At 37.9% G+C, this 27,118-nt stretch overlaps 1 long non-coding RNA gene across 4 annotated transcripts in view; it reads right to left on the minus strand.

Annotated features, from left to right (window-relative positions):
- LOC125248315 overlaps positions 1 to 27,118 on the minus strand; it is a 184,203-nt gene that overhangs the window by 40,929 nt on the left and 116,156 nt on the right. The window contains exon 3 of one of the 4 annotated variants that reach the window (XR_007180286.1): positions 979 to 3,995. The exons of the other annotated variants lie outside the window; for them this stretch is intronic. This is a non-coding gene — a long non-coding RNA (uncharacterized LOC125248315). Of the gene's footprint in view, positions 1 to 978; positions 3,996 to 27,118 lie in introns of those variants that run through there. 4 annotated transcript variants of the gene reach the window in all.

Consider the following 27,118-nt stretch of genomic DNA (forward strand, 5'->3'; position numbering starts at 1 on the left):
CCGTTTTTGAGGGGCTACAATAAAAAGCAGATTCTGGAGAGCTTGTCTGGAGTGTGACCTAATGACTCTGCAAAGGCATGAGGTATAAATGAGGATCTATGCCACCTGGAGGTGTTTTGAAATTGCCTGTCATTGCCCATGCTATTACATGTAACATGCAGAGCATCATGATCACAAACGCTCAATCAATACCTAAGACTTTACTCACCCAGGTTCACATTCCCATAATCTAAATTATACAACGACTTTTACAAGACCAGTGGCCCACCTTAGTTTTCGCTGTCTCCTTCTTTTCCTCTTTCTCTATGTCTAGGTGTCGCTCCTGGGCCACAGCGGAAATGTGGGCAGGTAGTGGAGCGAAGCAGAAAGACATGAAGGAAATGAAGGCCAGTGGCCTGGAGTCAACCTTCCTGTCAGGACAGCATGGCGTGTGGAACACAGCACTCATCTCCTGTGCCAATTACAGTTGTCCCAGAAAATGCCACAGGACAACAGTATAAACAACAACTACACAGTACTCAAAGGAATGGAGTGGATAAATAACAGCTACATGTTCATACATAAAACTGCTGCATAAACAGTGCTTGGGGTAACGTTACAAGTAACATGCATTTACACCATAATATAAGCTACTTTTCAAATAACGCATAATATTTGTATAATGTATTTACTTAAAAATACAATTCAAAACCTCTCACTTTTCAATGATGAGTGAAAGGGTATATTGGAATTGGTATAGTATGGCTAAACATGATGGGTATGTGTATGTTGTGTATATATACACAACTGGTCAGGGCTTAAAAGTTTGGAATAACTCTCTTATGCTGTATTTATTTGATCAAACACAGTAAAAACAAATACTGTGAAATTATTACAATTTTAAATAACTGAGAATACAACAAAAAGATTTCTGTCCCTCCACTGACAGTCTACGCAACTACCACTTTGAAGTTCATAAAGAGATGGTAAAACGAATCCATATGAATAGAGCAGTTTAGTCCAAATTTTCTGAAGAAACTCGATCACTTTATACGATGAACATATTTAATATAGGCTTTACAGGTGGGAGACAATTAAGGTCACAGTTCCAATAACTTAACCTTTGTACTGATTCTGAAAAACACCAGGAGAAAGATGCCAAGGCTCCCTGATCACCTGTGAGAACATGCCATAGTCCTGCAGAAGGGAGGCATGAGGAAGTAATTTGAACTTGGCCAGTAAAAGGTTAAATAATTTCCTTTGCAATACGTTTTACTCTAACAATATAAAACTTAATTAAACCACACTTTTAAAATGTATGTTCTACTTAGAAACATCCAAGTAAATAATACAATAGATACTGTGTAGACACCAGAAGTAATGTGGCATCTGAACACCGTGACCTCAATACTTACTACACAATACACAATGACCGTAACATTCGATGGATCGTTTTTGAGTATGAATGTAATTTTCAGTCGAAAATTAACTCCAAATGTCACAAAATGGCAAGTTACTAAACCTAACAACAAAGGCAATGATACAACAATGTAAATACAGCTGAGAAACAGTGAAAAAAAAAAAAACTCATTAATTATTCAAGGCCCAGTGCATGATGGGAACACCAGTATCTGAAAAGATGAGCAGTTTTACTTCATTTTATAATGTTGATATTTACGCTTTAATTTCTGCAAGCTTGAATTGAGTTCTAAAATAGAATTGACTTAGTTTTTTTTTTTAATTCTTGCCTGAACTAACTTATTCATGCAGATTTTACATTTATTTTTAAGTTGCACTTACTTCACCACAGAATCGTTTTTATCAGTGCATGAGGATGAGATGCACTGCAGCACTTAAAGCAGCTAGTGGCCACATCAGTTACTTACCACTACTTTTGATATGGATGGATGGATGGATGGATATTGTTCAACGACTCATTATTCTATTTCTGTTCATCAAATGTTTGAGAAATTTGTTCTGTTTATGTCTATGTTTTTATGTTCATACAAATATTTACACAATACATGTACTGAAAAAAAAGTTCTAATAATTCTAAAAATATTATAAATTAGTTATATTATAAAAATTATAAATATATTATTTTTAATATTAAAAATAGCTACACATATTCAATCAAAAGAATATTTTGTTAAAAATTAAACATTTATATGCATGATGTATGTTTCCTGCACCTCTGATTCCAGTGTAAATTTAATCATCACGCATGAAAAATCAGAATAAACATTTCTCCAGTGCACAAAAAAGCACTTACAAATGCATCAAGCACATCAATTTAACTCTAGTGGAGACAAAGGTGAGAAAATGTAATGTATAAGTAATTAAACATTCATTTCCATAAACAGTAACAATGCAACATTTAGTTTTAAAATGAGTAGCACAATATTGTAACAGATTACTCTTAAAAGTAACAATCCCCAACACTGTATAAGATATCAGAAACCTAATAGCTGATATGTGATAACTTAGGTGATCATTTAACTCTGATTTTCCAAGTCCATCAGTCAGAAAGCCTCTCGGTAATGGGGGTCACTGTCTGCAAATCATCGTTTTTCTCTTCAGAGACCTAAGAGGGTTTGATCATCTCCAGGCAAGGCCGTCCCCCAGGACTCAACATTCAGAGACAGCGATAGCATCAGTGCCCCCTGTCCCTTTCCCTGCACACTGCACGTTCACACTGATACAGCTCCCAGGAGATTGGGGGGATAACAGTGTCGGACCCATGTCGGGGCTGGGGCTATAGTCCCCTTTGGCCCTGACCCGAGCCGCCTCGAGGTGGGGTGGGGCTCCAGCCGTGGGCTCTGTCTGTCTGTCTGCTACCACTCAACCATGGCTGGCTAAGATAAGCTTTCCTCCCCCCTGTGCGCCCTAAGTCCGACTCCTATATCTCAGCCTCTCAGACACATCCATGATGGAGGCTTTACCCCGTCTCCCACTTCTTCTCCACGCTGCCCCCTGCTGCACAGGTGCCAGGCCTTGCTCTATGACAGTTGCTAAGCAACATGCTTTGAGGACACCCACCTGCCTTCAGGCTTCAGTGGTCTAAATTTTGTCTTAATTGCAAATTGAGTGGGAGACGAGCAAACGCCCCCTGAATGTGAAATAGATGCTGGCGAACGTCGGCGGGCTAATCAAGAGACAGTGATGGGAGGCAGCCACCGTGATCGGGGTAACACACACTGTGATGTCATAACCATTACAGAGTCATATCATTTACTCCATCATTCTTGACTAATACAGTACTGAACGAACAACAACAAAAAAAAAAATCAAGGCTATTAAGGCTAAATATGATGGGTGGAAAGAGAATAAATCCTCTTTGTCAGAGGCATGATATTTCCCTTTCTCCGGCCAAAAACTCTCACAGCAAATGCACGAGCCCATTTGCTGGATTCAATTACCAGCTCCTGTACCAAATCCGCAAGAGACTATGTTCCAAAGGATGCTCATTTCAGCTCCTCTCTTGCCAAATCCCAAAAGAAATCTCTTTCATTTGGACAATGCACTTTTTCCTATTTAAAAAAAGAAAGAAAATCAATATCTGGTTTCAATATGAGGGGACAAGAATCAATATTGCCAGCCTTTGGGTTTTTTCTCCGCTTGCTTTCCTTCTTCTGGCCTGTAAACAGAAACAATGGAATATGGTTATGACAGGGTCAGGGATGGCTCAGCTGATAGAGCCTATGATTAGGTTCTTGTGTTACAATCACCCCAGCGCTTTACTCTACTGATGCCTTTAACCTTTTCATGCCATGTGCAGCTCAAACAAACTCAATAGCAGTCCTTTTTCCCCAACCCCGACCCCCCCTTGCCTCAGTGTCTATGTCCAATGTGGTGGAAGCAGGATCATCAGACGGTGAATGAGGCTTGGATTTGTCACTTTCTTCTCTCTGTAATCCTTTATGAGTACAGGGCACAATGGGGCCGCTCATTGTCCTCCGGTTCTCAAGCTTCATTGGAAAGGGTTGTTTACCAGAGACATGAAATTGGAAAAGTAACTGTACAGATAAAAAAAAAAAAGTCACTTAGGTTGTGCAAATTCCCATCTCCTTCATTTCTGTGGCAAATCTGATGACTGGCTAATGCTAAAAACGCTGAGTCTTAAAATGCAATTTAGATAATGTAATGAAATTTTCCAAGATCCACATATTTTGTAGATCAGCCAACTAAAACAAACCCAAAATAACATGAATCCAGAAGTGGGCTTGTCTTTTCCCTATCTATGCTACAGCATAAGGATCTTGACAATGCCATGGCCTTTTTCAGATCATAATATACCCATACTTGAGGCACAGTGGGCACACCTGAAGACGTTTTGGACCCCACGGTGTCAATGTCTTCAAGAAAGGAATTACTAACAAATTGCTGTGGGCCTGAACATAATTTAGTGGCTGGTGGCAATTTTATGACTTGGTAATGTTCCTAATTACATGCCCGTGAAAGGCTTAATTAATTGAGGGAGGTAGGAAGAGAGAAGAACCCGGATCGAGAGTAATGAAGAAAAAAAGAAACTGGTGAGAGAGGAAAAGTGGCTGGTGTGTTTGTTATCGTGGTTCCACTGCATTGGGTTTTATTGCCTAAGGAGAATTTAGTGGCTCTTTATTTGCTCAAAGAAAATGCAAGTCTCCTGAAAATACGACCATCACGATCAACCCCTTGCTGATACCTAATATTCCTTCTCCCACCCTCTCTGACTTTTTCCAAAGTGGCTGTAATCATATTATTGTAAATGTTGGTGCAGTTAATTGCATCGGGAGGAAAATAGGTTCCGCTTGGTGGGTTATGGAGAATTTTATAAAGTTTGTTTTCCCATAGGAAGATTGAGTCAGTAATAGTGTTTTTGGGGGGCAGAGGGTGGGGAAGCAAAGAGGGCGTGGAGACATTCAAATACAAATGTATGATTCCACCTTCAAACTAGACAAAAGAGCTGCGTGCTGAAGCTCTCATATCACAAAGCAACTTTCTGACACACACACACGTACACAAAGCTACTAAATGTGTATAAAATGCAAATGAGGTTTGGACTTCCATACGGTGGCCAAGATGTATCAAGTTTGACTGATAAGATCCTGTTTTCCTCTCTTAGACTTTCAGATGCTATAAAGAAGAACACAATAAGGTTGCATTATAAACACGCAGCTCCTTCGCTTCTCAGTGGAGATTCATTGCTCATTTTCCACGCCATTGCTGTGTGCTTCATTTAGAGACATTGTTCCCAAACGCCCACCAGTATCGCCTGAAATAGAGGCCTGAGCAATTTACACTAATGTATGCGCACCAAACGTTTCCACTAACTGGAAAACCTCCATTTTGGGCAACTACTTTGTAGTCCCTATAGCAAAAACAGCTTCATTAAGGGATTAAAATGTGTAGAAATGGCAAAAGTTATATGTGCACTAAGTATTTTGGTTATGTGTTTATAATGTTTATAATGTCAGATTTGTACACTGTCACCTAGTGGTGTGGATGAATAGAATTATGCAAAAGCAATAGTTTTCCATTACAGTGAGATGAATTATTCGCAGTCAGCCATGATTAATTTATTCCACATTAAAAAAAGTCTAATAAAGGGGATTACTGAGATAAAGTGAGTAGTATTCAGCTAGTCACGTGATCTCAACAAGGCAATTTTTTATGCCACTTATGTAAATGAGCGTACATGATTTTAAATATATGTTTTTTTAACAGAAAAAGAAATACTGTATGGATGTACGGATGGATAGACAGAGACAAAAAAAAAAAAGTAACCCTTATGTACTAAATTCCTATACTCTCCTCCACACAATCCCCCCCCAAAAAACACAAGACGTGAATGGAAGAGGGGGCAACATTCATCCTGTCTGTCAAATCGCTATCACACTCACTTCTAATGGCGTCTAGTGCAGTCTGGTTCCAGCCCGTTATCTTATAAATTCAACACATGTTCCACATAATTCACACTAAGTGTGACAATCAAGGAAACAGGCAAGTGCGGGCTCCTTACGGCGAGATCAATGGGTCTCATTCTGCATGGTACTCATTTTTAATTCATTCTTATTTATGGCAGGTGGTTAAAGACAAAGACAGCAAGAAGGAAAATAGGGACAGCGGGATGAGATTATTGTTCGAAGTTCTTCTTCATGGTCTGGTTTAAAGCAGACGATTTGGTTTATTTCTGTTACTATTTCTGAGATTTGTGAAGTATAATTAAACCTGCAATACAAATGGAGAAATGGAATACTCTCTGATATAGAAATGAGTCTTCTTCAATCAAAATGAAGCTGAAACTTTAAATGTGTTTTTAGTGATATAATAGTGAGCTTCTACCTGTATACTACAGTGACCTATATATTAGACTGTATAGCTCACTACAATATAAGTGGGGTCTAAAAGTCTGAGACCACATTTTTATGACTTAATACATAAAAATTTAAAATTCTATGAATTTAACTTTTGTTGCATGAACTGACTTTTTGTACAAACAAGTTTAGGATCACATTTAGGGTGTGTTCACAATTCTCTTGGTTCTTTTGGTCCAGACCAAAAAAAAACAAAATGACACATTTAGTCCTGGTTCACTTAGCGTTCACACTATCATTTTTAACACCGAACCTAAAGATAAAAAAAAAAAGCTTTTATGACATACTTTTGCAACGGAATTTGTCGAACATCCAAAACAATGCTGTGCTGGGCTAAATGGACTCGCTGTGCGTACATATGATGGTATATGATGGAGCTGACAACTCATGAAGAGCTTATAAAATGTGTAAGGGAGTCAAAACAGAGACAGGAATCCCTCCGTCACACACACAAACGAAGATCTACCATGATGAGATACGGTTCTGATGCCTGTACCGAACTGTGATGGGCAACATTGCAACTACGATTAGAAAAACAAGTATGCTTTAGCATTCAATCCTTTTTAGGGTGGTATCTTGTAACATTAGGGTGGTATCTTGTAACAACATCCTGTTTTTGGTTCGTTTTCATGTCTTTGGTCCATATTTCAGTCGAACCACACCAGAGTTTCTTTGAAAGCGCACCAGGGTTTAGTGTTCACACTTATTCAGATGAACCGCACTAACAGAGCAATCGCACCAGAGTTCATTTTAATTGGACCAAACCTGACAAGTGTGAAGACATCCTTAATTACATGTGATTAGTGACTTAGAAATTGTGCAGAATCTTAAATATATCTTCCTTATTTTACATCACAACTTTGTTTTTAGCCTTTAAAACAAGGTCATTAAACTTCAAAAATATATCCCAGATTATGAATGTGGTCTCAGACTTTTCACTTAAATTCAATATAACATATAGAATATATTCTATATATTTTATATTGGTGGTGATTTCAACATTATATATTTATACTAGTGAGGAAGTATGTAGAAAAAAAATGCAACAACCATATTCTTGATATCTTTCTGTTCAGAGAGGACGGTGTTGCATGTCCTACATTTGGTCAAGGGGTAGAGCGAGAGGTTTGTGTTTCACAGCAGGAGTGTCAGTTAGGGATCACTGTACCCCCACCCTGTGGAGAGGAGCACCTTCCGCTCCTGTAACAAAATGCTGACAGAAGATCTGACTCTCCATATGCCCCAATAACCTCATCACCCGCTCTCTCTCTTCCAAACCTCACAGCATTTTCATAAACATAGGGATGTTGAAAAATAAATAAATTGTTTAAAAATAAATAAATAAATAAATAATGGATTATTTATTATTATTAATATCATAAGTAATAATAATTTAGTGTTATGTGCTGCCGCATTTGGAAAATTAAATCAATGTTGACATAAATCTACATGCAATCATTTGTAATTCAAATGGTTTGAATTACACAACATTCTTGCCTATGCATAAATGCATAAATACTAGTACAAACCATGAATATGAACATCTCTATCCTTCCCAAATGGAAGTGATATTAATATGCTTTAGCTGCATGTCTAAGTAAATATTCAGTGTTTATCATGCTGTGCGTGGCTTGGGTGAGAGGGTAAGGAAATGAATTGGAAAATGTTGGTGATTAAAGGTATGGAGGTTAAATGAGTATGCTATATGCTTCACACACTATTACCACTGCAGTTCAGATTGGAGTAGTATTTCTTTTTTTTCCAAGTGGGCCTTTGGAACGTATCCGAATGTTCATTTGTTTATCCAGAATTCAAAGAGCATGTTGGTTGAAAGTCTTGGTCAATATTATAATATAATGGCATACCAATAGTATATACAGTAATACACACACACATACATTATATATATATCCAATTCAAAACTAAATGTTTTATATGTATGTGTGTATATATATATATATATATATATCTCACTTGAATACCAAAACATTTAGTTTTGAATTGGAATAAGATGCAATTGTGACCTGCATTGTTTTTTGTTGTCATTGTTGTATCTCAAATCTTTACAAAAAAAGATTTCATCATATGTTTGTTTATGCCTATTTTCAAAGCAGGCAACATTAGGGAGGATGATTTATCAATAACCAAAAAAACTGGGCCATCTGTTGTGACCCCGCCACTTCTACTGACACACACATTTCAATGGTCGGAACAAGTGGCAGCAATTTTCCGTTTTCAATTTGCTGACCACTTGACCATGTGCTCCTGGTACAGCAGACAAGCTCATCTCCAGCGAGCAGACATACACCTGCAGCCCCACGCTGATGAGGAGGCCACGATCATCCACACGCCCTTGTCTGTATACACCTCACACATTCAGCTGCGGGTTTAAAATTAAGGGACGAATTTAAAGCTGTAAGTGAAAGACGGTCACAAACACAGGGTGAAATAATAATGCACTCATCTAGGACAGGTTGGGCTTATTCCTTTTACAATAGCTTGTGTTTATGTTTGTACTGCCTCTCCACATGAGTGTGACTGCATCGCAGCCACCGCTGCCAGAGGCAGCTGTTCCACACCATGGTTTTACATCATTGTTCTCATCCTCCCATTCTCTCCTTCTCTTTCTGTTTCAGCGACTTGGCTGCGGTTTTTGGACCACTCATCCTTTCTCTTTGTCTTCCTCTCTTATTTTCCCCCATTCATCCTGCATTTCCTCCTCTCCATTGCCACAACAAGACCAGCCTCCCCAGAGCGTTCCACAGGGCCCTCTCTAGCCGATAAAGTCTTTTCATGTCGAAACCCTCAGGCTTCGAGGTAAATCCTACAACTTGGCAGAACAACGTGCCAAGTGAGTGTGCCAGGGTCTGCCCACATTGCAACACACCCTTAGTGAATTTGTGTTGCTTTGCCTCTGTGTCATCCCAATTGTTTTTCCCATTTCAAAATCTTCATCTTGCACCTCTCCTGTTTTCCACAATGGGCCATTATCTGCTCTTGTTCTAATGCCTGCCTCCATGACTGTACAGAACTTGTTTCTACAGTCTGGGCTATGGGCTCAAAAGGATGCATTTATACATTAAATAATAAATATATTTAAATAATAATAATTGTTGCTGTTAATAATATCATAATAAATACATTTAAATAACAACAACAATAGTAATAACATTAATAATAATATGCTTAAAACAAACAAACAAACAAACAAACAAATAAATGAATTAAATGAATGAATAATTGAACAATTGAATGAAAAAAAACGTATTGCAAAACACTTTTGCTGCTATAGAGGTGGGATACGGGTAAGGTAAGGGACAGGTTTGGTGGTATGGGTAGGTTTAAGGGGTGGTTAAGGTGTAAGGGATGGGACAACAATGTAATTATGAATGTAATTACAAATTAATTACAGATGTAATTACATACAGGTATTTTTAAAATATAAGTACAATGTAAAAACATGTATGTACACAATAGGTGCATTGTATCAAATGATTAATGTAAATTTAAGTACATAGTAGTTAAGGCCACCTTATATAAAGTGGGACCAAATAAATAAATACTACTACTTGTACTACTACTACTACTACTACTACTAATGCTAATAAAAAAAAATAATAATAATAAAAAATAAATAATTACAACTACTATTACTATTACACTTTTGACTGGTATTGTAAGTGGGATCTTTGCTTTGAGGTCATGCACTGTGAGTGAGCACTGTACTCCATATGACTATAAGTGTTTAATATTTAAAGTGGCATCATGTAAAAACCTTCATTAACACATAATCGAAACCACAGGAGTATGTTCACACATTCTCATATCTCTCCATACTCCTGTGTCACTATGTTGTTGGAGGGTTTGTGAGTCAGTCCAGTGGGGAAGGGTGTGGAATGGAGCTACCCTCACCTTCAGTAGAGGTGACCCTCCACAAGTGCCCTCTCCTGGCTTTTATCTGCAGGGAAGGTATATATAAAAGGCCTGTGAACAAAGAGCGATAGCCAAGACATCACACGCTGTGTGGGCTCTTCTCACACTGGCCCCCGTCCTTTATGGAATGATTTGCATATTGCATAGGCACTGCTGTTTTTATTGAGGTCATTTTTTTATCAGTTCTCCATTGCTCAGACTGCACACAATGAATCCAGCTTACTTCAGGACATAACTGACCTTTTTTTCCTCATTCTCTATCAAGTTGCCCCAGTGCTCCTCCTCTAAGCTGCCTTGATCCCTTCAGCTCCCACTCTTTTTGTCCTCTTATTTCTTGAAACCTCAAAGTCTCCATTAAACACTGGAAACATCAACCTGAAACATGTATTCTGTTAACTGACAGAGAACATGCAGATAACTTTCTGTCTATAAAATAAAGCAAAATCCTTCTTTTTCAATGTTAGTGTATATCAATGAGTCAAGGTCTTGCTGGTTAGCGTAGCCCTGCTAAAATTATTTTAGGGTCAATGACACGACGTGCATATTTTTGTGTCAAAGTGTATTATTTCCTTTTGAAATAATTTGATAAATTCATAACATATCACTTTATTCAATAAAAACTCTTAAGTTTGAATTAGGGCTGAAACGATTAGTCGACATTATCGACAACGTCGACAATAAAAAATTGTCGACAGATATTTTTGTTGTCGAATAGTCTCTTGATCTCATACAACCTATTTGAAGGGCCTGCAATAACGTGGTGTAACCAGTGGGGCGCTGTAGCGCAATACTGTAATGCAGCCCTCCCGGATCCAATCCAATAAAAGAAGTCAGCGCTTTGGAGAGCATAGTGCAAACGAAGTCGAACCCGTGAAATGTGGGAGATTAACATAGCATAAACATAAGAAACATTACGTTTAGCATAACTACAGAATACTGTCATGCAGGGCCACCAGCTCTCATTCAAACTCACTGTTCTCACGCCACACGTTCATTTTCTCACACAGTGAAAGATGCAGAGCAAAGAGGACACAGACAACGCACTGACAGATCAGGTTACTTTTGATATAAAACTAAGTCTAAGCTTTTAAATTAAGTCAATATTACTACGGTATTCAAACAGTACTTGTGGTGGTGACGCTGTTTAACGTTGTGGTGGCAGATCGCTGTAACACCTCGGTTCAAGCGGCATGTGAACCTATTCCTCTCTATTACAGCATGAAATAAACATGAATGAACATCAAAAAGTACTTACTGAACTTACTGAAATGAATCCATCTCTATTGTAATCACTTAATCGGAGTTTTAACCGCAGAAAGAAGTCAATAAAACTTGCAAACAAATATATCACACAAAATGTAACATTTACCTCAGGAAAGCCATTCAATGACCGTAAACTCGATAGTTTGTGTGTGTGTGTGTGTGTGTGTGTGTGTGTGTGTGTGTGTATATATATATATAATAAGATATATAATATGTGTATGTATGTTGTTGTTTCATTTTTCACAAAACCCCCACTTAATTATATTATATTTTTTTAACCTGAAGGATATTGGTCTATTCAGTTGGCTTGAAAATGATTAAAAATACACTTTTAAAAGCTGATCTCCTTGTTTTATTTACTAGTTAAAGTACAGTATAACTCAATATTTTAACTAATTGCTAAAGTAGAATAATCGAACAAAGCTTACTGATTAATCAGTGCAATAATCGATGATTAGTCGATTAATCGTTCTAATAATCGATAGATTAATCGATTATCAAAATAATCGTTTGTTGCAGCCCTAGTTTGAATTCATTTTTAGTACATTTAAAGCTGCGATTTTTCCTCTTTATCGCCATCTCTGTTTGAAACCTGCAATTGCAGTCATATGCGGAACAGTTATCTGTACGTGCGTTGTACCTCGGCACAGCTCGTCAGCGCGGATGAATCTAATACTTGCTGTCAGTCACCGCATCGGTGTGGATACTGAACTTCAGAATCACAGATTCTATGTCTTGAAAGTATGACCAATATAAGAATTTTCACTGGAAAATATCATCTGAACAAGTAAGTAACATTTCTGCCACTTTTGTTCTGACCAACTGAGGAAAAAAGCATTAGGCCTACAATAAATTGCGCTGCCAATTGTGATTTAAATCTAACGATCGCTTAGCTCGGATCATGCCAAACCGTGCAAATTATTATTATACTGTTCTCAAATTGTTAATGTTAACAATATCAGCATTGCTATGACTATGTGTATATTAGCGTTACCTGTAGATTTCTGTAGCCACTCTACAGTCCAAAGTCTTTTGCTTTTTGACTACGGGTGAATCTCCAGTTATCACTGTTGATTGTCATTTGGATCTTTCTGGATTACAATCCGCCATCAAAATGTTGAGTTTAATTATTTCAGCTGCTGTGAGAAAAGCCTATAAATGATCCGCTACCAGCAGCATCCTCACGTGATAAAACCGACTAGCCTGGACTCCTTCCTTTCTGTTTATGGACGTGACAATGACGCACAGACGAACTGCTGCATGCTCGAATTTCCCATGGAAGTCCACCATGTCGCTCTTATTATAAAACATTATTACAAGCTTACTGTTGTGAATCGAGCTAAGATAATGAGATAGTTTTGAACACTGGCTGGTTATGTACTTGCTCAAAAATTGATTTTGGATAATTTTTAACCAAAAAAGTTATGGACTGCAGCTTTAAATAATACATATTATTTTATGTTTTGTTATCTTAAATACCCAAAATGTCCGAACAAATGAACAGACAAGAAAACTATTTAAAATGGTGTCTTTATAATAAAAAATTAAAAACTAAAGACTACGGCATAATTTTAGGTTTGAAACCTTTCATATAAACAAATTGTATAAATATCAGTAGTTTTAAAGCTGCTGAGAACTGAAAAATTCAGGGGGTTCAGAGTCAGGCTGGCGCATCTGTAAACATGGGACTTTTATTATGAATTGACAAGGTAATAATAGCAAACATGATACTAACATCATCTAGAGGACCCCAGCTGATCCTTGTGGCAGAGAAAAAAGGTTTGTTGATCTCTCTCAAATACTAGTAAATACTGCTAATTTCAAGTATGTGTAAGTTGGTATACTTTCCATGTCAGGCGGTACAACTACAGTATATCCATACAACTATTTGGTTGTACTGCCTGACATAAAAACAGTCAATAAATGAATTTAAACACTTGTTATTTAACAACTGAAACTGTTAAACACATTGTTCATGACTCAAAAATATGCATGTTATGTTTTGAAAAGATTTTTTAACATCTTTTTTGAAGCTTTATTTGTCAAATACCAAGTAACCATTTCTGTATATATCCAGGTTTGTAACGTCATTACCTTGGCAACACAATGCCATAAACCCTAAAATGACTTTTATAAAATTATATGCTTCACATTTCTGCTAAATATTACTTCCACTGTAAGTGCCTCACTTTTATTGGAGGGATTATTTATGGGATTATTCAACATCATGCCACAAATGCTGCTGACTGAGTTTAACTTGTTCTGAACCTGTAATATGCTGTTTTTAAAAATAAAAATTATATAACTATCCAATGATTTCATTAATAATTGAATCAGAGTTGTATTTTTGTATTTGAAGGGTTTTAGAATGAATATGGTCCTGTGCTAGCCGAGTAAGTCAAAATGAATGGAAATGCTAACACATTCTAGAACCACAAATTCTAGACCTTCTTCCTAGAAATCCTCATTCATGTGGATTTGAGTATGCACACATGCACACGTGTATTTGCAGAGACCACATGCAACCCAGACACGCACCTGCAGCTGTCTCTGGTCTCCTGCACCACTGATCTGAGTCCTCATCTAGGACAGCTGTTCAGGGGGATTTAGCCTTTTAAAACAAACTATTCCCCAATCTGCTCCACAAGAGCCCAGGGCTGGGGTCCAACCCTAAGCCCCGGCAGTACCTCGCGTCTCCCGGAGGGAACGTTCCCCTGAGACAGCCTAACAGAGAGGGGACAAAACGTGTCCCTGTCAATATAAATCAGCATCCGGTTGGCTGAAGTGTACCGATAGGCAGAGTCTGAGTGTGTGATCCTGGCTCAATAATGTGTTCATGTTATTTACGGGTTAATGGCAGCAAAAAAACGTGAGGTTTTGTTCTTTGTAAAGGAACTACTTCCCTCTGCTATTCCCAATCACAGCCGACAGGGTCATCGCTGCAGATTAACTCAGAATACCCGATTCCAACCGAGCTGCCACGGACGCATCTATCACGCTGAGACACCAGCATGCTAAATGTGTCTATTTGCATCCCCCTTTTAAATAGGAAACCGAAATCCATCTCTCTTGTGTTTGACAGTCCACATTAAAAAAGCTGCATGCGAGGAGAGTGTGGTGGAGAGGGGAAACTTGTTTCTCACACTGTTGTGACAGCCAATGCAAATAGCCTCATTTTCCCTCGAGAGAGAGAACCAGGGGAACAAGAGAGATCGAAGGAAACAGAAGGCGAAAAAAGAGAAGAGAGACATAACCAGTCAACGGGAAATCATATGAGAAAGCGATCGCTACCTTTGCTCCTCTAAAGCAGAAAAAAACTCTGCTCTACCTGCATGATGTTATATCAATAATTGCTGAAAAAAATTAAACAAGTAAAACAATGAGCTTGCCTGAGGCCTCCATCTCTTCAAATCAGTCTGTGCATTTTAAAAGAAGGTCACTTTTTTTTCCCCCTTTGGATTGGTGACATGCGCATGAAACGAGCAGCTGACCTGGGTTTGAATTTAGAGTGTTCATTAATAGGATATTACGCCATATGCTTCCCTGCACTGTCTTATTTTAATGCTTGGCACTGACTTGAGAATTTGTAATTAGCGGGGGTATAATGAGGGTATCTGAGAGGCTAATACAGGGTTGTAAGGAAGGAATAGATTTGTTCACTGTAATATAAAGCTTTAAAACAAAGCTACACCTAAACAGAGTCACATTTGGGCCCCTGGTACATGTCAGAGATTACACTGCACATGAACGAACCCAGCTGAGCAAAATAACAGTTTTCCCTAACCCGGCATCCACTGACAAACCACCAACCCGAGCCCGCCATCATTAATTCCCCCATCAAGCGTAGGACAAACCACAAAACCATGACTGGAGCCCAACCCTCCTCTACTTCATAACACAGCATTCTAAACTAGCAAACAAACACATTTCTCAAGACACAGCGGTAAATTCAACACATGATGTACCAACACAGACGTATTATCCTCTAGGACGGCGTCAGTCAGGAGCGCAGCAGAAAGCAGACAATGAAAATGGAATTATGGAGAAGGCAACGACTATAATGGACTGCAACCGTTCGGAACACCCCGTGCAGGATTGTGAATCATCTCGACCCAATCATACTCTGGCACCACACTGTAATTCATTGACTGGAATGGTGACACAGCGAGAGACACGTGAATATGTTTGAGAGCAGCTTTCCTGAGAGGAAAGCCAATGCACGTCCCTGTATCCCATTATCATTATGCATCTTTCCCCTTCTTTTAAAAAAAGTGCGATTAGTTAGAAAAGTTCTCAAGCAGAGAGGCAAGCGAGCGAAATAAATTCCGCTCGCGCCCCACACATGACATTGCACATAAATATTCAATAAATTAGCCGCAGCCGTTTTATAGATTGATCAGTCATCTCTGGCATTCACTGACAGGCAATGGTGGGGTTGAAATATTAATGCTGACAAATTAGGGATTTCTGAGTAAATGATGTCACATCGCACGGCTTCACTCAGATTTACTCCTTGGCATGGGGCAAATTCAGAGGCACAAGTAATGCACTAAAAACCAGACCCCACCTCCCCACCCCACTCCTGCCTTAAAATGACATTCATTATTTTATCGTTAAGCAGGAGTCATTCTTTCCCTGTGCCTAGCAAGGAGAGAACGGGAGGTGGGGAAAGGGGGGGGGGGGCAGAAAATTAACCTCATGAAGGCCAAATCTGCTGTTGTCCAATGATGAAATGCAAATTTAACAATTTAGTATTGTGCCATGGGAATGTAGTAGAAAACTAGGATGCAAAATTGCAATTGCAATGATAGATAGATAGATAGATAGATAGATAGATAGATAGATAGATAGATAGATAGATAGATAGATAGATAGATAGATAGATAGCAATGTGAATTGGAATATGAGAAGATGGATGGATGGATGGATGGATGGATGGATGGATGGATGGATGGATGGATGGATGGAGCCTATTCTTCAATTCTAATATCTGGTTTGTGTGCGCGTGGACTCGTGAAGCGATGCAGAAAATGGTTACATGTGTGCTATGGTTTCTGATAGTGTCCCAGGGGAAATCCACCTGTGTCCGTCAGAAGGGAGGGTCAGGGAGGTCTGGGGTCAAGGAGAGGATTTTGCTATGCCTGCACCATGAGAAATTTCATGACAGGGTGATGATAACCAGTCAAAAAAAACAAAAATGGCGTGAGACATGAATTAATTATAATCAGTCTCATAAGAAACATAGTATCAGCACTTTAACTGAGATATTCTAAATATATAATACAATATGTAATTATATTTGAATACAAGAAAGAATGCAATGCACTTAATTCTTTGCAAAAACATCAAGCTCCTCAAACCCATCAATACCGACTCAATCAGGCCTTTTGAAAACTGCCAAATGTTCATTTAAAGCACAAAAAAAATCTGTATTACATAATGGTGATGAGGCAGACATAGAGGGCCTTTTAACGATGCCTGAACGGGCCTGAAATTGACCTGAAGTGGCTCTACAAGTAAAGAATGCCTCTGCTCAGCAATACAGCCCAGTTGATCTGACCATAGTCAGCCTATAACAGATGAGCTCCCTGCCAGAAATCAATAATATCGGTGAGGAATCGCCCCATCGCGGGACAGCGAAAGATGAGGCTGCTCTATTCCGTCAATACCTGATTGCGAATCCCTTGGTTTCTTCCAGATTCTAGGCCTAGATCAGCATTCAGCTCTCTTGTGTACCTCCAACAACAATCATCAGTTGCTTTTTGAACTGTTATGAGAGTCTGATGGTGTGTGAGGTGGGATATTTGGAGTTTGGAGCTGATATGATCTGTATGAATTGCTCATTTTGGAGGATTGAAAGGGTGCAATCGGGTGTTGCGGTAGAGTGCGTCTTGAGTGCCATCGGTTCAACGGCAGAGGTGTATCCGTGTCTCCGCCCTTGCCGCCTGCTAAAAACTTGTCGGAAAATACCAAATGTCATTCGGCCCTGACTGTCAGTGGCGTTGATGAGTGGAAATAGACCACTCAACTCCGCTCTTAATGCAATCACTTCCCCACGACCCTGCTGCCATCTTTGATGCCAGGCATTTTGTAAATTCGGAGCAAATTACTCCGTCAGAACCCGGCGGCGCCTGTCTGTCAACTCTGAAGGCGAGGTTGATGTCGCCAAGACAGGTGACTGACAAGCAGGCACCAGGGAAAAACAAGACGAAGAGGAAGCGCAGAAAGAGAAGGGTTAGAGAAAAAAGAGTGGGATGTGGAGGGGGAGGGTAGAGGCGAGCTTTTTTACCCAGCGTCCCCTGGGCGTTGCAGTATCAGTCAATCTGAGGGCTAATTCGTGTCAGAGCTTGTATCGTATCTCCTTGAGAGACGAGCAGAAGGTTGCTAAAAATTGAAGTGGAAATGAAGTTGGATGCACAAGAGGATAGGCACAACAATAGTGTGGAGAAATAGGCTTGTATTCTTGATGCACTTTCCATCTTTGAGAGGACACCCCTGACCTTGTCTCTGTCCTTGCCGCTCACAACTTTGCCTTATGTGCCTTCCTGTCACACCAGATCCACGCGGCATTTCGGCTCTGACCATCCCTCTACTCAGCAAGTTTTACTTGAGTCTTTCTGTTTCTTACTTTCTCTCTCTCACGTTGAGTACTTGGAGGCAATTTCACTAAACAATTGCACAAGTTTTGCATGTGGTATTTTAAGATAAAAGCATGTTCCTTATTCACTAACCGCCAGTAATCGAGTTTAACAAGGCACTAAATGTGCCGAAAAATGCGTTGTGAGCAGGGCTTGACATTAACACCCGCCAACCCACCAAATGCAGGTGGATTTCAGCAGTGGCGTGTAACGCAGTCACTTTTACTTGCCACTTTGACGGGTTGAATTTTATATATACATTTTTCAATTGTAGTCTTTTAAAAAGGCATCTGAAATAATAAACTAAGTGCAATGTAGTGTTGTCAAAAATATCGATTTTTCACTACATATAAATACTGAAATATCTGAAATACTTCCAATACTCATTTTCCAGAGAACAGATACAACAATACCAACGGCGCTTTCTCGCTCTTTCATCTCTCCGACAGTGAGTTGACACACAAACCCGCCTCCCCTCAATCACTTGTTTCATTTGCTCCGAATGAATATTGTTGATGTTACAGGGCTTAAATGTCAGTGTAGGATTGCACATATTGTGCATAATTTCACTAATTTCTGCCGATTTTGTTTTCACATCCAAAGTGCGCGCACATAAATCCGCCTCTCAGTAGCCTGCAGTTACAGTATAATGGATCCGTGTGTCAGGTCTTAAAGTGACAGCAGCCTAATATTCCTGCTGCCAAAATGAACAACTGAATGGCATCAACCCTAAAACTATGTTAAAAATGATTATTTGAACAGCTTTAGAGCTCAATACACAAGATTTAAGAGGTGGGATAATAAATAAAATTAGGCAAATGGATGCCATTCACTTCTAATGTAAATGGCTCATTTTTTCTTTTCTTTTTTTTAAAGTTTTTTGTATGTGTGTGTGTGTAATCCACAAATGGCATCACTCCATTAAAAGTAATATTCCTCGAAATGGAGTGATGCTGTACAGTATCAGTAAACTGCTAGATTGCGTCATTGTGCTGCATACTGTTACAAGGATTAAAAAAAAAAGTCTGAAAAAGTCAGGGCATGTGCACGAGTTTGACTGATGAGTAAATTGAATGACTTAGCAGCAAATCCACAACATGAGTGGAATTAGACCTGCCTTTCCCTGCTAATGACATCAATTAAGCAACAGATTTGTCCTCATTTTGAGGCTGGCTCTCTGTTTTGTTTCCATCCCTGCCTTTGTGGCATTCTTTGTGAACTGGAAAGCAGCAGCAGATATTTCCCGAGCTCCTCCTCTGCCTTTTCCTGCATGTGCTCAGAGTTAATGAGATGCTAGTGTATGTGTTATCACGAAGGTACCAGCAGCTGCCAACAGGTACGTTTTCGGGCTTTACACAAAACGGGCAGGTGGCAGTTCAACGGCTGCTTGCAGGAAGCTTAATATCTCTCTCTCTATCCCGAGCGGCATTAACATGGAATGCTACCACTAAATCGTAGAGGGAACGGCAGAAAATTAAACACTTGAATTCGGATTTCACCATGCGGGCCAACACAAAGACCTTCAATTGGGGAGGGAGTATACGTTTTGAGGAATATTCCAGAGGTTTTTGAGCGAGGCGCTGGTTTCCTCTGTGTTAATGACATTTTCAAGAGAACAACGGAGGAACCGACAAGATGCCTGATGTCTAACGTTTCAGTACTCTTGCAGAGGTGTAAAAAGAGAACACACCAGAGGGCGGACGATTGATCAAGGATGGTTCAGTTAGAATGGGCAGCAGCCATGACCTTTGTTTGGTCCACTATGGATAACGCCAATTAATCTGTCAATTCAGATCCTCAAATAGACTTTTTAAAATAAACCTTTGCCCCAGACACTGGTCACAATTAACGCTGTCTGGCTTCCCCTCTAAATACAGCAACAAGCTTGTCTCTAGCACTTAAAATGGTGCTGGCTGCTGGTCACTGAGACTGAAGTAATTAGCACCCATCTGTCTATCTATTCTAATTGTTGCCGTTTGATCTTCAGATTACCCTGCTTACCAGAGTACCACATAAAACTGTATATTTTGATCACTTTTTAAATTAAAAATACATCATATTTTGGCAACAATAATTAACTAAACCGGCAGTAAATTTAAAATAAAAATAAATGTATATAAAATATAAAAATAATATATCAAGAATATTATATAAAAAACTATAAAAATAAGAAGCAGGACTCGCATCTACATTTAATCAGCCTAATATAATTAATCAGAGCCACCTTGAATACAGTCTATGATTAATTTACAGGTGATGCCAAGCATAAGTGGACATGTAAGTGTGTGAAATTTTCATGCACGCTTGTTTTGCTATTAATAATGATGGATTAAGAGACTTAACTTTCCCTCTGACTCCCACAACTGTAAAAACAGGCCTGGGAAATTGCATGTTCCCCCATCCTCCCCCTCTCTTCCCTACCCCACACTTTCTGAGCTGTAGACAGAGACCCAGCCCCCTCAAATCATGAATAAGGAGTTGTGGCAAGGCATATTTTAGACCTTCATGGTGCTTTTAGTGTCAAGAGACCAAACAAGACCAGAATACATTAGGGAGATGAGAATCAGGGTATTGTTGAACATTCAAATACATTTTACGTTGGCCGTCTGCAAAATGTCTCGGAAATGTTTGTATTTTACAAAAAACACCGGTTCTCCAACACAACATTTAAATATTTTTACATATCCATACCAATGTGGCATGATAATGTCAGTAATCACACGGAATGACATTATGGAAGACATTTCGACCTCCATCCTCCAAATTTAAGGGTAACTGAATGTTATTTCTCGTAATTGTGTCTTTATTTCTTGTCACTGAGACTTCATATCTGAAAATTGAAATTGTTTTTTCTCATAATAGATATTTAAAAAACTACAAAAACTGCAGTAAAATAATATAAATAATAATATAATTACATGATATTAAACTAACATTTAACTTGTGACTATTTCTTGTCATTGAGACTTCATACCAGAAAATAAAAAAATATATTTATAGATAGATATAGTCTATTTAGTGTAATATTGACTGTTTCTTTTAACTCAAGACTTTCTTACAATGTTACTTATCTTGAAATTTCAGCTTTATTTATTTCATATCTTAAACTTAAATTACCTACCATTTTGAGAGGTGATGATGGTGTGTGTGTGGGGGGGGGGGCAGTCTATCAATGTGCAGGGAAAATGAATCATGATTCGGGTATTTCTTACACATAAATTCGTTTAATCTCTCTGTTGTCATAGTGAAACTGAGTGAAAAGATGCTTTTCGGGGTTAATTATTTTACACGGCATCAACAGCATATCAGACAACACCTGTATCCTCTTCTGTCTCGTGGGAATCTGCAGCTGTCTTCTCTACAAACGCAGGGACAATCCAAGGACAACCTGCTTGTCCTCTGATCTCTGACCTTGAACACTGTGCTAATACCCTCAGCTGCCAATGTCATGGCCGCTTGGCAGAGGGGCCTTTGTTTCCGTGGGCTTCACCTCTTGCAAAAGCAGATAAATGATTTCTATTTGTCCTCTGCAGCAAAGGAAGAAGTTATCGATACAATCCACAAATGATGTCAGGGATTTGTCAGTGAAGCTTATGAATGACAAAAACATCCCCCACCCCCCTCCAAAAAAACACCTTCTCTTCTGGCCAAGAAGATTGAGAGCCCAAACACATTATTGATTTTTTCCCCCTCATACCTTCTTCTAAATAGAGGCTCAGGCTACAAAAGCAAGAGCAAGAGCTTTGTGTGCTAAAATGTGGCTAAAAGCTTTCTTTTAAAAAGGAAGATAAGGATTATATAGGCCCACATATAACATCAACTATGTAACCACCAGATGGATGCAAGGTGGAGGATGCTGGGTTGGCACACTTCAGGTTTGGCCCAGTTGTTTGGGGAAAAGATTAGGGGAACAGCTGATAGATATAAGTAAACTTTGTGTTGTTAACCAAAAGGGATGCTGGATGAGATTGAAGCTCTCCAGTGAGAATCACCTTGATGTTTGGTACAATGGCACAATGATACTCCTTCACTGCCAGACAACGAGGTAATGCAGGACAACATGGCAGGCGGGAATGAATCACCACAAAATAGACAGCAAACAAGTGTGTGTGTGTGTGTGTGTGTGTGTGTGTGTGTGTGTGTGCGTGCGTGTGTTGAGGTACAGAACTGATGAGGGAGGAATACACTACACTTACGGATGTCTTTAACTAAATGTCTTTAAATAAAATAACCACACCACACTTATGGATGTTACAAAACAAAACAAAACAAAACAAAACAAAACAAAACAAAACAAAACAAAACAAAACAAAATAAAATAAAATAAAATAAAAATAAAATATTTATTAGGAGACTGATACCTTGTAAATGGTCTTCTCTGCCTTTAACATTTTCATCATAGTTGTAGTAGTATATTTTAACTACTTAAAATAAAATCAAATGAAATACAATAAGAATATAATGCAATAATATATTTTAAAAAAATATATTTAAATATTGACACCTTATAAATGGTCCTCTCCCCCTTTTACATTTTTTCATCATAGTTATCTTCTTTTTATTAGTAGTTTGAGACTATTTTGAGACTATTTTAACTACTTAAAATTGGAAATAAAATAAAATAAAATAAAATAAGATAAAAAGACTAATAAAAATTTATAATAAGAATATAATACAATAATATATATTAAAATATTTATTAAGATACTGACACCTTATAAATGGTCACCTCCCCCTTTTTACATTTTTTCATTATAATTAGCTTCTTTTTATTAGTAGTTTGTGACTATTTTAACTACTTAAAATTAGGAATAAAATAAAATAAAATAAAATAAAATAAAATAAAATAAAATAAAATAAAATAAAATAAAATAAAATAAAATAAAATAAAATAAAATAAAATAAAATAAAATAAAATAAAATAAAATAAAATAAAATAAAATAAAATAAAATAAAATAAAATAAAATAAAATAAAATAAAATAAAATAAAATAAAATAAAATTCTGGGTGCTGTATAATCTCCATGTCTTAAAGGTATTATAAAAGGGATGGCTGCTATGACCAGTGTCTTTCCGCATCGAGTCCCACCTGCAACACAGAGGAAAACACAAGAACTGCCATCTCCAGGAGAGAAAAAAATAAGAAGCTCTTTGGCAAACATAGTGCTGATTAAAACAAACAGCGGAGAGCTGCCGGCGGCAGAGAAGGAAAGGGCAAACAGGCCGTCCCCACAGGAAGTACACAGACAGCAGTTCCTCTCACCATTATCTGACGCACACACTGAGACTGAGTTTGCTGAGTCAGAGACAGAAACAACACTGCAACCTCTCAATATCAAACCAAGAATACAAATAAATAAAGAAATCATAACTTCATAAAGGAATTATGTAATTTACAAAACATCACTTTCATTCAGGGATTGTTTTAGGGCAAATAATGAGAATCAAATTTATTTAGGATTACAAACTAAAATTTTCAGTGTCAACTCAACTCAATGAAGGCAATGTCTTTTTTTGTTGCTACCAAATTTTTGTGCTTATTTTACCACAACCAAATAGAGAAGCACATAACACACACACACACACACTTGAATTAATTGTACTCGAATAAAACTTGTTCTTTTGATGCCTTCATACTGAAAAAATGGAAGAAAAAAACATGCAGATCATGCAGTGGATGGCAATGGGAGTGATCCTGCCCTTTGCCCTTAAAAAAACAAGGTTAATCCATATCTTACACATTTCTCCTCAGAGAGTCTCAACACTCAACACCATAGTGTCAATCATGAAAAGTTGTCCCATAGGATTGAGTGAATGTCCATGCAAGACATTCTTGTAAGAAAACGGTTTAAGGCTGTTTGTTTCAACAAGGAAAGCCTTAAGAGTGCAACAACTGTATAGTTTGTGGAACTATTTTTAATTTAGCTAACAACATACTTGAAGGGTGGCACAGGAGAACAGAGCCGGTGAAGAGCAGAGAGGACGAGGCCGGGAGGACACAACTCCCCCACCCGGCTGATGGCTGTCATTTGTCTGGACACAGAATGGTTTTAATGTCTTGGCTTAAAACAGCAGAGGATCCTGCCAAGATTAAGTATCAGATCTCAAGGCATTTGCAGAGCATGTGAAATCACTCTCGATGGCCTCATTCTCCCCTAATTGAATTAGGAGGTTTCCCAGCAAAAAGCTGGGCCCGATGTGAATTTTTTTTCTTTTTTTTCTTGGAGTAGTAAAGCTACGTGCCCGAGGTGTCAGGACCAAATCCTTCGCCTAAACCCCATCGTCTCTGCACGCAAGTACCCTGATAAACATCTAAAGTGAGAGGGGTCAGCCAGGATCCCATGACATCACTGATAATAACATAGCAGCTCTCAGCCAATCAGAAACCAAGGAATGGGGTCTGCTCCATCATTTTCATGATGTCATGTCTATGGCTTTCTGGACAGACAGCACCAAGTGGCCAGGCGATTGGGGTTGGTGCATGGTCCTCAAGGTCTTCTAGTTATTCATCTATACCAGTAGTCGCCAACCCCTCGATTGCAATCGACTGGCTGACCTTTATAACTGTCCCAGTAGCTCGTGAAAATAACAGAAATATGAGTACAAAAATAAACAGTGATAAAGGTAAATAGCCCAGATCATGTCTGAGTCTAAACGGCTGTTAACAAGAGGCCAGAGACGCTGAAGACAGACGCGAAGAGGAGAAAATTCTGGAGCAGGCAGAGCAGCTCACTGCTCACGATGCTCGAAATATAGGAAGAAAATATAAATATTAAATTGGGGGTGAGGGGTTATATGAATGTATCTCTGAAAGGAAAGTTGTCTTCAGAAAAGTTTCGATGGCAATGGCACTTTATTTTTCTCTTACCTCTGAATAAAGTAGCTATTCATAAGCGCAGTGCTGCTTTGTTTACAGCGGTAACCAAGGAAACACTGTTTCTCTGCTCTTCCATAAGAGCCACCTGCTGTCAGAGAGTGAATTTACAGCTCATTCAGCCTGTCTGCTGCTTTTTGTTTCATGCTATTTTTTGTGTGCAGCATATAATTTCACAAAGATAAAGTCAGACCGTTCTGTTTTTGCTTTAAATCTTGAAATTAAATTAATTCAAATCAAAAACTGCTCATGCAACATGTGTAGCATCTTTGCTTAGATTGTGATTAAAAAGCAGTGATAGTTACCTCTAATTTGAAATGGCTATATATTTTTGTTTATAATAATAATAATAATAATAATAAATATCTGCAGTCAGTATCGGAATCGGACAATTTGCTTGTAAAAATAAATAAATAAATCAGAATCTGAATTGGCCATGAAAAGTACTAAATACAATCTGGGCAGTCTTTTTCTATCAATTTGTCAATAGGTAGATCTCATCTGTCATAAAGGTCAAGGTCTTGGGCTTAAAAAGGTTGGTGACCACTGATCTGTACAATAGTATGATGACCTTTAGTAAACAATTTATCAAAACAAGAAATATGTACAAAATGAATGCTACTGAAGCAATGAATTTTAAACATTCAATATTTAATAATTTTTGAACTATGCTGATTTTTTTTTTTTTTTTATAAAGGTTACTTAAGACAGTTAAAATAAAACGCTTATATTAAAATACATAAATACATTGTAATAATAAAAACAAATATAAATATTTAGGTTAATAACATTAAGTAAGCTGAATGTAAAAATGATCATGACTATTATAATTGTTAGTCATTACAAAATCTAAACATATAATTCAGTTAGTATACAATTTATCAAAACAAGAAATTGTGTAGAAAATTAATGCAGAGAAATTAATCAATATATTATTAATGTATTTGTTATTATATTATTCAAAAGTTTGGGGTCAGTAAGATTTAAGAAATTAATACTTTTATTCAGCAAGGAAGGACACTTAAAAAGACATTTATAATGCTATTACAAATAAATGTTCTTTTTAACTTTATACTATCAAAGAATCCTGAAAAACAGGATTCAAGGTTTCAACAAAAAATTAAGCAGCACAACTGTTTTCAACATTGATAACATGAAATATTTCTTGAGCATCAAATCAGAATGATTTCTGAAAGATCATGTGACACTGAAGACTGCACTGTAAAAAAAAGAATTGTTGGTTTAACTTAAAAAAAAATAAGTTACCTAGTTGCCTTAAAATTTTGAGTTCATTGAAATTAAAATTTAAGTTAACACAATGAAGGCAATTGGTTTAATCAACAGAAACTCAAAATATTGTGTTATCTGAACCACATTAATTATCTAAGTTGATCTGACAAAAGAAAAAATGTTTTAAATAATTTACATTAAAATATTTTTTACAGTGTGGAGTAATGCTGCTGAAACCAGCTTTGCCATTGACACAAATCAATTACATTTTATATTACATATATTTACATAATTGTTATTTTAAGACTTCTTTCAAAAACAAATAGAAACACTTTTCTGTATGTATGTATATTTAAGTCTTGTAACCTAAATATTTAAACGTGGTTAGTAGTGACTAAGCAATTATGACAACATTTTTACAATCATTTCTGTTGTGGTTTCATGGGCTTTGGCTTATATATCAACGTAAATCCAGCCATAGCTCCAGGAATGAGATCTGTGACACCTTCCCTGCCTTAATCCTGACCTTGGGAGAGAAAAAAAGTTGCACAACTTCTACTTCCCTCAGGATAGAGAGAGAGTTCTTTAAGGTGCCTGGCACAACTGCACAGCTGCTTTCTCTATTAACCGCCTGCCCATATTTACATGGGGCTTATAAACAGGTCTCAGCATTTGGCTGCTGCTTCTTGGAAATACAATCTGTCCGCCACTTATCTGAGAGGATTACTGCGCCCGGGCCAGCTACCGCAGATTAAAGACAAAGGAGAAATTAAAGAGGGAGCTATCAACAAACAGAGCAACAACATGACAGGGAAGTGATCCAGTTTCAGTGATAGCCCAGTGAC

Source organism: Megalobrama amblycephala, linkage group LG16 (genome assembly GCF_018812025.1).
Source record: "Megalobrama amblycephala isolate DHTTF-2021 linkage group LG16, ASM1881202v1, whole genome shotgun sequence".
Taxonomy (NCBI): domain Eukaryota; kingdom Metazoa; phylum Chordata; class Actinopteri; order Cypriniformes; family Xenocyprididae; genus Megalobrama; species Megalobrama amblycephala.